Here is a 10,780-nt window from a genome sequence, read left to right on the forward strand (position 1 = left end):
ACTTCATCACCATATGCAACACCTTCCGAGCAAACAGGAACGAGGGTGATGATGTAATCAGATTAAAGATGTTCCCATTCTCTCTAAAACATAAGGCCAAGAACTGGCTAAAGTGAAGGAAAATAGGCAAACGTTTGGCAGCGGAAATATAAATTTTTTAACCTATTTCCTTTAAAACAAGATCTGTTAATCGTTATTTCATATAAAGAGAGTGATAGAAGGAAATACCTTTTGATGAACCATCTACCGTTGCAAGTGAAGTGCCCTCAACTCTTAATCCGAGTTCACGAGCACAAAACAAAACACAAATTAAACGATATTAGAACTCAACCAAGTAATAGCAATCAAGATAGATTGCCTCTAATTAATCAATACAAGATCAAGGATGAGAGAAAGAGATGAAATCAATAGAATGGAAGCGAGCGGAGCAATTTCTTCCTCTACAATAGACTGGTCGAAATTCTCTCTCTATTAGGGATTAACCAAGTACACCTGTAAAGGGAAATATATATAGCCTCTTGTATCCAAACTTTAGTTAGATAGAATTATGTTACTTCTTTTGAGTTTTATTCTAAAATAAAACTTCATAAATATTATCTATGGTTTTAGATAACTTCTTTACAGTTTTATTCTAAAATAAAAACTTCATAAATATTATCTATAGTTTTAGATAACTTCTTTATAGTTTTATTCTAAAATAAAAACTTCATAAATATTATCTAAAGTTATATCTAAATATAAAGATAATATTAATGTTGCTTATATTCGTTTCCTTTAATTTTCTCCCCCTTTTGTAATTTTTTTTTATTAATAATATCCAGGGTTGGTTAAGTGCGTTAGGGGTGCCAACCTAGTTGGGATGTCTAATCTCTTAATCGCGTCCCAATCTTTCATTTAAAAAAATAAAGATAATATTAGGTTGTTTGGTAGAATAATATTTAGAAGCAATTTAATCACTTTAAATCTTCTAACTTAATTATTCCATAATTAATTTATCCACAATTATAATCTAATCATAATTGACTAAAATAAATTAATTCTCACATGTATATATATAATACATGTATTTCCCCTTTTTATTATTTGGGCTTTATATTGGGCTTCCATCTATTAATTAACATCCATTCCTCTTTTGGTTCCAAGTCTTATGTGTGACCCATTAGGTTTTTATTGCTTCTAGTCGTATACAACTATTAAATTAATTTTCTCAGAATTATATTTAATCTTTGTATAACGGAATGAGTGCATGAACTGTGATTGGTAGATCTGAAACATTCCCCTAGAGCTATAAGAAGACAAGTTGATTCTGTCGTTGACCTTTCCGTATTAGTTACAGTATAATTCGATCCTTTGTCAACTACATCCTTGAACTGAATCTTATGACTATGGGCAATGTCAAGTCACATATAGCGAGACGTTCATTTTACTTGTACAGACCGAGTTAACTCCAATTAGATAGGTTAAGTGAAATCTGCATTTCAAGTCTTAAGTTATCACCTTGCAAGGATTTAGAGTTAAGTCTTCCACAAGCGATCCTTGGACGTATCTTCCATTTATCAGGAGTTACAAATACTCAATCCAATGTATAACTATCCAGCAATTACTTCCTGTGATACCCAACGTCTGCCGTACACACCCCAGAGTCATCCCTGTTATGGATCATGTTACAACAGGATCAAAGTATCACATTCCATAATCTAGAATCACTAATTAACATTCCTTTGAGTCTTAGGATTACTTATACCTATTAATACCAATGAGATGAACAAGTTACAAGGATAAATCTACCCATCCTGTTATCTCAAGTCGGGCCCCTAATCCTAATGAACTCCATTCATTGGATCCATGTAACTGTCCAGATATCTGCATATCTGAAGCTTATGAGATCAGCTCTCTGTCTCGACAGAAAACATTGTCACATGCAAGTCTCAACAGTGTTATGTCAATCCCTATTCAAAACATATCACTTGACTTGGCGTGGCTTTAAGTTTATTAGTTTATTATAATGTTTCGTCTCACTTCATGCTTGTATGAACACTTTATAATCACTTTAAATAAACAATTCATTTACATTAGGTTTATATCCTGGAACAATTGTGTATAGGACACTAAACCCCAACATACTCCCACTTGGACTAAAGCCAATTGTTTTTACAACTTATCCCAGTAGAACTTAGATGACAATCATGTACTTTCTGGGTTAAGGGCTTTGTCAACGGATCTGCAAAGTTGTCCTTTGTAGGTACTCTTTCTATTCTCACATCTCCTCTTGCAACAATCTCTCTTACAAGGTGGTATCGCTTAAGGTAATGTTTGGATGCATTATGAGACCGTGGTTCCTTTGCTTGTGAAATGGATCCATTGTTATCACAGTACAGAGTAATGAGATTCACAATGTCAGGCACCACACCAAGTTCTGTAATGAACTTCTTAATCCAAACGGCTTCCTTTGCCGCTTCAGCAGCAGCGATGTACTCTGACTCGATCGTAGAAAAAGCAACGCTTCCCTGCTTGGAACTCTTCCAATTGACCGTGCCCCCATTCAAGATAAACAGGTATCCTGATTGGCATCTAAAATCGTTCTCATCCGTGAGATGACTGGCATCTAAAAATCCTTCTATTTTCAGATCCCCTTCTCCATACACTAGGAACATATCTTTAGTCATTCTCAAGTACTTAAGAATGTTCTTGACGGTATTCCAATTCTCGTCACCCGGATGACCTTGATAACGACTCGTTATGCTTAACGCGAATGCTACGCCAGGTCTAGTGCAAAGCATAATACATAATCGAACCGATATTACACTGGCGTATGGAATTACAGCCATGCGTTTCTTATCATCTTCAGTTTTAGGACATTGATGATTGCTTAACTTTATCCCATGTACCATGCGCAAGTTACCTCGTTTCGATTCAAGCATGCTAAACCGCTTTAGCACCTTTTCAATGTATGTAGTCTGTGAAAGACCAAACAGTCTTCTTGATCTATCTCTGTAGATCTTTATACCAAGTATATAAGCTGCTTCACCAAGGTCTTTCATGGAGAAGTTACCTGATAACCATACTTTCACCGACTGTAGTAGAGCTATGTCATTTTCCATTAGTAATATATCATCCACATATAATATGAGAAATGCAACTGAGCTCCCACTTGCTTTCTTGTAAATACAAGCTTCTTCGCAATTTTGTTCGAAACCAAACTGTTTTATGGTTTCGTCAAAACGCTTGTTCCAGCTTCTAGATGCTTGCTTGAGTCCATAAATGGATCTCTGAAGTTTGCAAACCTTGGTTGCATCCTTTGATGTGAAACCTTCAGGTTGCATCATATATACATCCTCAAGCAGGTTTCCGTTCAGGAAAGCTGTTTTCACATCCATTTGCCAAATCTCGTAATCATAGTGAGCGACAATAGCAAGCATTATTCTGATTGATTTGGACATGGCTACAGGAGAGAAAGTTTCGTCATAATCAATTCTTTGCTTCTGGCGATATCCTTTCGCTACTAACCTAGCTTTGTAGGTACTAACCTTTCCATCCATGTCGGTCTTTTTCTTGAAGATCCACCTACACCCAATGGGTTTTATCCCTTCGGGTGGATCAACCAAAGTCCACACTTGGTTAGTGTACATGGAATCCATTTCATAATTTATGGCCTCAAGCCATGCTTTAGAATCTGGACTGGTGAGAGCCTCTTCGTAGTTTTCGGGTTTGTCGTCTAACACGTGAACCTCATCATCATCTCCCACTAGAAAACCGTATCTAACTAGGAGTTCACGAACTCTTTATGATCTACGAGTAGGTGGTGGCACTTGAGTCTCATATAATGGGACTGCTTCGGGTTCCTCAACCGCCTCTGTTGTTTCAGCAGGTGTTTCTTCTTCTTGAACTTCATCAAGTTCAATCGTGCTTCCCTTTTCTGTTTCTTCGAGAAACTCTTTCTCTAAGAAGGTTGCGTGCTTGGATACTATTACTTTCTGATCATCTGGATGATAGAAGTAATACCCCATAGTTTCCTTAGGGTATCCTATGTAGAAACATTTATCAGATTTTGAATCTAGTTTATCTGATGCTATTCGTTTTACAAATGCTAAACAACCCCATATTCTCATAAATGAGAAAGTAGGTTTCCTACCAATGAACAGTTCATATGGCGTGGAACTGGCGGATTTAGTTGGTACTCGATTTAGGGTGAAGAGGGCAGTTTCTAAGGCATAGCCCCAAAATGTCTTTGGAAGTAATTCTATGCTCATCATAGATCGTACCATATCTAGTAGGGTACGGTTCCTCCTTTCGGATACACCATTGTGTTGTGGTGTATAAGGAGGTGTCCATTGTGAGCATATCCCACATTCAGTTAGATAATTCAGAAAATCATCTGAAAGAAATTCACCACCTCGATCGGATCGAAGTATCTTTATTTTCTTTCCTATTTGATTTTCTACTTCATTCTTGAAGCATTTGAATTTCTCAAAAGCTTCGGACTTGTGCTTCATCAAGTAAACATAACCATATCTGGTATGGTCGTCTATGAAGCTTACGAAGTATCTGAATCCTCCTCTTGCTTAGACTGACATAGGACCGCATACATCTGAATGTATTAATCCTAGAGCGTCTGATACACGCTCGCCTTTATTGCTAAAGGGTGTCTTTGTCATTTTACCTTTTAAACAAGCCCATCTTGATGTAGCTTAAGCATACGTCTTTTGTTTATATGGCCTAAACGACAATGCCACAAGTAAGTCGAATTATCTAGCTTATGTCTTTTGGTATCAATTGCGAATACAAAATTTTTATCATCTAACACATAAATCCCATTTAGTGATATTCCAGAAAAATAGAAAATCCCATCTTTATAAAACTCGCAATGTTTGTTCTTTATTGAAATATTAAAGCCGTCGTCAACAAGACAGCTAATAGAAATAATATTTCTAGACATTTATGGAACATACAAACAGTTCCTTAATTCTATTACAAGCCCAGAGGGCAAACTCAAAACATAATCTCCAATGGCGAGTGCGGCAACTCTTGCTCCATTTCCTACTCGCAAGTTTATGCTTCCTTTCTTCAATTCCTTAGTCCGTTTTAGTCCCTACATATTCATACAAATATGAGATCCACATCCGGTATCTAATACCCAAGATTCAGACTATGAAATTGTATTTATTTCAATATAGAACATACCAGATGTTGAAGCACCGTCTTTACCCTTCTTGAGGGATGCTAGGTACTCCTTGCAATTCCTTCTCCAATGCCCATCTTTACCACAAAAGTGGCACTCTCCATTGGGCTTCTTCACTTCCATCCCCTTTGCATTGGTGAGCATGGCCCCTTTGCCCTTATTGGGATAGATAGGATTGGGAGGGTTCCCTTTCCTCTTCTTTGATCCTCAATAGCAAGGGCCGGTATTCCCTCGTTTTCCTTTATATTGGGCTCGACTGTCTCGAGCATATTTGCAAGCTCTTCAAGAGAGGTTTGCAAGCCATTCACCTGGTAGTTCATGATGAACTGTGAATAACTCTCGGGGAGGGATTGAAGAAGTAAGTCTACACTTTGTTCATGATCCATCGCATCTCCAATACTAGAAAACTTGGTAATAAGGCCAATCATCTTGACACAATGTGTCATTATAGATGTGCCCTCCTGCATCCTGCATCGATATAACTGCTTCGATATCTCGTAGCGTTCGCACCGAGTTTGATTCCCAAACAACTCTTTCAGGTGCGTGACCATGGAATAAGCATCCATCTCCTCATGTTGCCTTTTCAATTCCAGTGTCATCGATGTAAGTATGATGCATCCCGCGTGATCATCATCAGCCTTATGCTTCCGGTAAGCATTGATCTCTTCAATGGGAGCATCACAAGCTGGGGTAGGGGGTATCGATGTATCAAGTACATACCCTATCTTATCGAACTTCAAAACAATTTTGAGGTTGCGATACCAGTCGGTGAAGTTTGAACCGTTCAACTTGTTATCGGTAAGTATATTTTGCAGATTGGTTTTGGTCATGATTTTAGGAGTGTTTTAATTTAACCTAAGAGTGAGAAAGAGTAAACGTATGTTATTCATTTGCTTTAACGTGTATCAATCTAAAATTATAGGTCTTTAATTTATTTTAAATTGCTCCCACTATTTTGCCAAATTAATAGCCCTCCATATTAATTCGAAGAATTTCACGAATCCTTTAGTGAGCTAGGATCCTAACTCCTGAAATTTCACCTTGAGTTTACTCAACAAGCTAGTCTCATTTGTTAGGTAGATTCATACAATCAATCACATCAACAATGTGATTCCTAGGTTATTGGGTTACTAAGCACATTAGTAACTAATATGTTGTTCATATTAATCCCAACCATATTGCCCATTAGTTTATGACAACATGAGCTTACCCATCCAATTATCATAAACTAATTTAAGTATTACCCCATATTCATGAAAAAACGATTTTCGATAATTCAGGTGTTACCATAAGACCCCGAGCTTGAGTTTACTCAACAACCCAAAGGCCCCCAGTACTGCCGGCTGAATTATAATATTAGGGAGGGGCAACCGATTTTAATAACTTGCTTATTTACTTAACTTTTAATTAGTGAGGGATTTTTATTTTAAGTCTCATAATCTAACCTAGTCTTGATTTGCTTTAGCATACATCAGACACATACATTGGCGTTATGGACATATTATCTAAATTATTCCGTTGAGCCAGAAACGGAATAAAAGGCCAAACCTAGGGAAATACTAACTATTACATATTTCTCTTTAAGTCCTCTGTCTTCTCCATGGCGCCTCGAAACTACATCAATATTAATTTCTATACTACTAAAGAAAACTTCAATTGACTTGAAGGGAATTAGATGAGAGGAGAAATTACAATAGATAGTAGATAGGCAGGACACGCATGCCCTATTTCAAAAATACCAAAAGACTAAATAGAGGGTCCAAATATGTCCATAACTCCAAACATGCATAGACTCAATTAAGTAAATTTAATTGGTTGATTACATAAAATATTTATGTAATATTTAGGTTAATCACATTAACTTGTCAAATTAACTTTCATCCAATTTTAATTCTATCAGTTATGTATCTTATATATTTAATCTAATTAAAATGTAACAATTACATGTTAGATTAATACAACTATACAAAAAATTTGTTACGCATATCCCGGTTATTTTGTTTTAATTCATTTAACACTTTTGATTTACAAATAGGTAAACCAAACTTTTAAATAAATTCTTTTATTCGATAATCAAAACAGAAAACTATTAATTTCTGAAACATATATATATATATATATATATATATATATATATATATATATATATATATCAGATTTAAAACGGTTTTAAAACGATTTTCAGAAAAGAAGAAAATCTTTTAAAGATTTTCTGTTTTATCTTTAGAATCAATAAAACTAACTTTTATCAATCTAACTATAAAACTAATAGATTTTGTTATAATGATTATCAATCAAAATAATTAGGAATATATGCATAATCAATTTTAATTAACTATTAATTAAAACTTATTTATCTTTAGAATTAATTAATCAAAACAGTTTTGTTAATTATCCTAACAATAAATATTTATTCAATCTGATTGAAAAACCTTTTAATTGCTAAGCTTCTTCCTTTTCCACCCGTGTTTTGAACACCGAGGCGAGAGTAGACGAGCACCCAATACTTCGCAAACAAGAACGAATTAGCCCATTAGCTAAAGAGAGTGCCATCTTTCTTTGAAGGACCTCTAACTCGTTCATAAGTCCAAGGTAACCTGCCCTTGGGAGGGGAACAACAGCTGGAAACGGCTGCGGGTTCATTGCTCCGGCCCAGAATACGATTAATCCAGCATGAGCTACATGAGCTCCCAGAAGCTTACCGGATAAATTGATAAGCCGCCAAGTATACAAATAGAACCTAACCATACATGCCCCCAATTATATCTTCCAAAATCTTCTGCCAAGGTAACGGAGTTACCCAGCCCAGATTAAAGATGAGAACAAATCTCTGGACAATGCCATTTGATGTGTTCCATTAGAGCCCACTCATTCATATATGAAATAACGGATTTAACGCAGGCTCTGATACCACTGAAGGAAAATAGGCAAACATTTGGCAGCGGAAATATAAATTTTTTAACCTATTTCTTTTAAAACAAGATCCGTTAATCGTTATTTTATATAAAGAGAGATAGAAGGAAATACCTTTTGATGAACTATCTACCGTTGCAAGCGAAGTGCCCTCAACTCTTAATCTGAGTTCACGAGCACAAAACAAAACATAAATCAAATGATATTAGAACTCAACCAAGTAATAGCGATCAAGATAGATTGCCTCTAAGTAATCAACACAAGATCAAGGATGAGAGAAAGAGATGAAATCAATAGAATGGAAGCGAGCGGAGCAATTTCTTCCTCTACAATAGACTGGTCGAAATTCTCTCTCTATTAGGGACTAACCAAGTACACCTATAAAGGAGAATATATATAGCCTCTGGTATCTAAACTTTAGTTAGATAGAATTAGGTTACTTCTTTTGAGTTTTATTCTAAAATAAAACTTCATAAATATTATCTATGGTTTTAGATAACTTCTTTACAGTTTTATTCTAAAATAAAAACTTCATAAATATTATCTATAGTTTTAGATAACTTTTTTTACAGTTTTATTCTAAAATAAAAACTTCATAAATATTATCTATAGTTTTAGATAACTTCTTTATAGTTTTATTCTAAAATAAAAACTTCATAAATATTATCTAAAGTTATATCTAAATATAAAGATAATATTAGGTTGTTTGGTAGAATAATATTTAGAAGTAATTTAATCACTTTAAATCTTCTAACTTAATTATTCCATAATTAATTTATCCACAATTATAATCTAATCATAATTGACTAAAATAAATTAATTCTCACATGTATATATATAATACATGTATTTCCCCTTTTTATTATTTGGGCCTTTATATTGGGCTTCCATCTATTAATTAACATCCATTCCTCTTTTTGTTCCAAGTCTTATGTGTGACCCATTAGGTTCTTATTGCTTCTAGCCGTATACAACTATTAAATTAATTTTCTCAGAATTATATTTAATCTTTGTATAACGGAATGAGTGCGCGAACTGTGATTGGCAGATCCGAAACATTCCCCTAGAGCTATAAGAAGACATGTTGATTCCACCGTTGACCTTTCCATATTAGTTACAGTATAATTCGATCCTTTGTCAACTACATCTTTGAACTGAATCTTATGACTATGGACAATGTCAAGTCACATATAGCGAGACGTTCGTTTTACTTGTACAGACCGAGTTAACTCCAATTAGATAGGTTAAGTGAAATCTGCATTTCAAGTCTTAAGCTATCACTTTGCAAGGATTTAGAGTTAAGTCTTCCACAAGCGATCCTTGGACGTATCTCCCATTTATCAGGAGTGACAAATGCTCAATCCAATGTATAACTATCCTGCAATTACTTCCTGTGATGCCCAACGTCTGCCGTACACACTCCAGAGTCATCCCTGTTATGGATTGTGTTACAACAGGATCAAAGTATCACATTCCATAATCTAGAATCACTAAGTAACATTCCTTTGAGTCTTAGGATTACTTATACCTATTAATACCAATGAGATGAACAAGTGACAAGGATAAATCTACCCATCCTGTTATCTCAAGTCGGGTCCCCAATCCTAATGAACTCCATTCATTGGATCCATGTAACTGTCTAGATATCTGCATATCTGAAGCTTGTGAGATCAGCTCTCTGTCTCGACAGAAAACATTGTCACATGCAAGTCTCAACAGTGTTATGTCAATCCCTATTCAAAACATATCACTTGACTTGGGGTGGCTTTAAGTTTATTAGTTTATTATAATGTTTCGTCTCACTTCATGCTTGTATGAACACTTTATAATCACTTTAAATAAACTCAGGGATTTCCTTTTATTAGACTTATTTAGTTCTTTAAAGGAGGTTGCCTTTATACAGTTATGAAACCATATCTTCTTAAAACAAATGATATAAAGAACAATTCATTTACATTAGGTTTATATCCTGGAACAATTGTCTATAGGACACTAAACCCCAACATAAAGAACTTGCAACCAGGTTCGATTACTACTTAGGAGGAAATGGCCACCCTGTTTCTGATGAAATATTTTCCCCCAAGGCAAGCAATCAAGCTTAGAAATGAGGTTTCTCATTTCTTTCAAGAAGAGGACGAATTGTTATCAGAAGCATGGGAGAGGTATAAGGAGCTGCTGAGAGGAGTCCCCAACCATGGAATACCCATGTGGATGCAAGTGCAAAACTTCTACAATGGGGTGACTAACGTGTATAAGATCCAAATTGAGTCAGTTACGAATGGAAATCTTGAAGAGCTTGAACCCCAAGCCTTGTATGAGTTGATTGAGAAAGTAGTCAATACGCTACAATTGGCACTCAGTGAGGAGTGATGGGAAGAGAATATCCAATGATTCAATCAATGGTGCTATAACCAAACTGTCCGCTCAAATGGACCAGCTAGTCAAGATTGTGGGAAAAAATGAACGTCTCTGCTATTCAAGCACAAGCACCTGTTCAAAATGAAGTGCCACCACAAGATGGATGCGATTTCTGCAATGGTCCTCACAGACCCATCGACTGCCCAAGAATCAAGCCAGGTGCATCAAGGAAGGAATAATGTGACTTCATTGTAAGACAACCACCCAATCCCTATCGGTATCCTAAGGGAATAGTGGAAGATGTGTTAGTTAAGGTTAGAAATTTCATCC

At 35.6% G+C, this 10,780-nt stretch overlaps 1 non-coding gene across 1 annotated transcript; it reads right to left on the reverse strand.

Moving 5' to 3' along the window:
* Positions 1 to 10,186: 10,186 nt before the first annotated feature.
* On the reverse strand, positions 10,187 to 10,293 carry LOC136204388 (small nucleolar RNA R71). Its single transcript, XR_010675230.1, has one exon. It is a non-coding gene; the product is annotated as a small nucleolar RNA R71 (small nucleolar RNA).
* Positions 10,294 to 10,780: the final 487 nt, after the last annotated feature.

Source organism: Euphorbia lathyris, chromosome 8 (genome assembly GCF_963576675.1).
Source record: "Euphorbia lathyris chromosome 8, ddEupLath1.1, whole genome shotgun sequence".
NCBI lineage: Eukaryota > Viridiplantae > Streptophyta > Magnoliopsida > Malpighiales > Euphorbiaceae > Euphorbia > Euphorbia lathyris.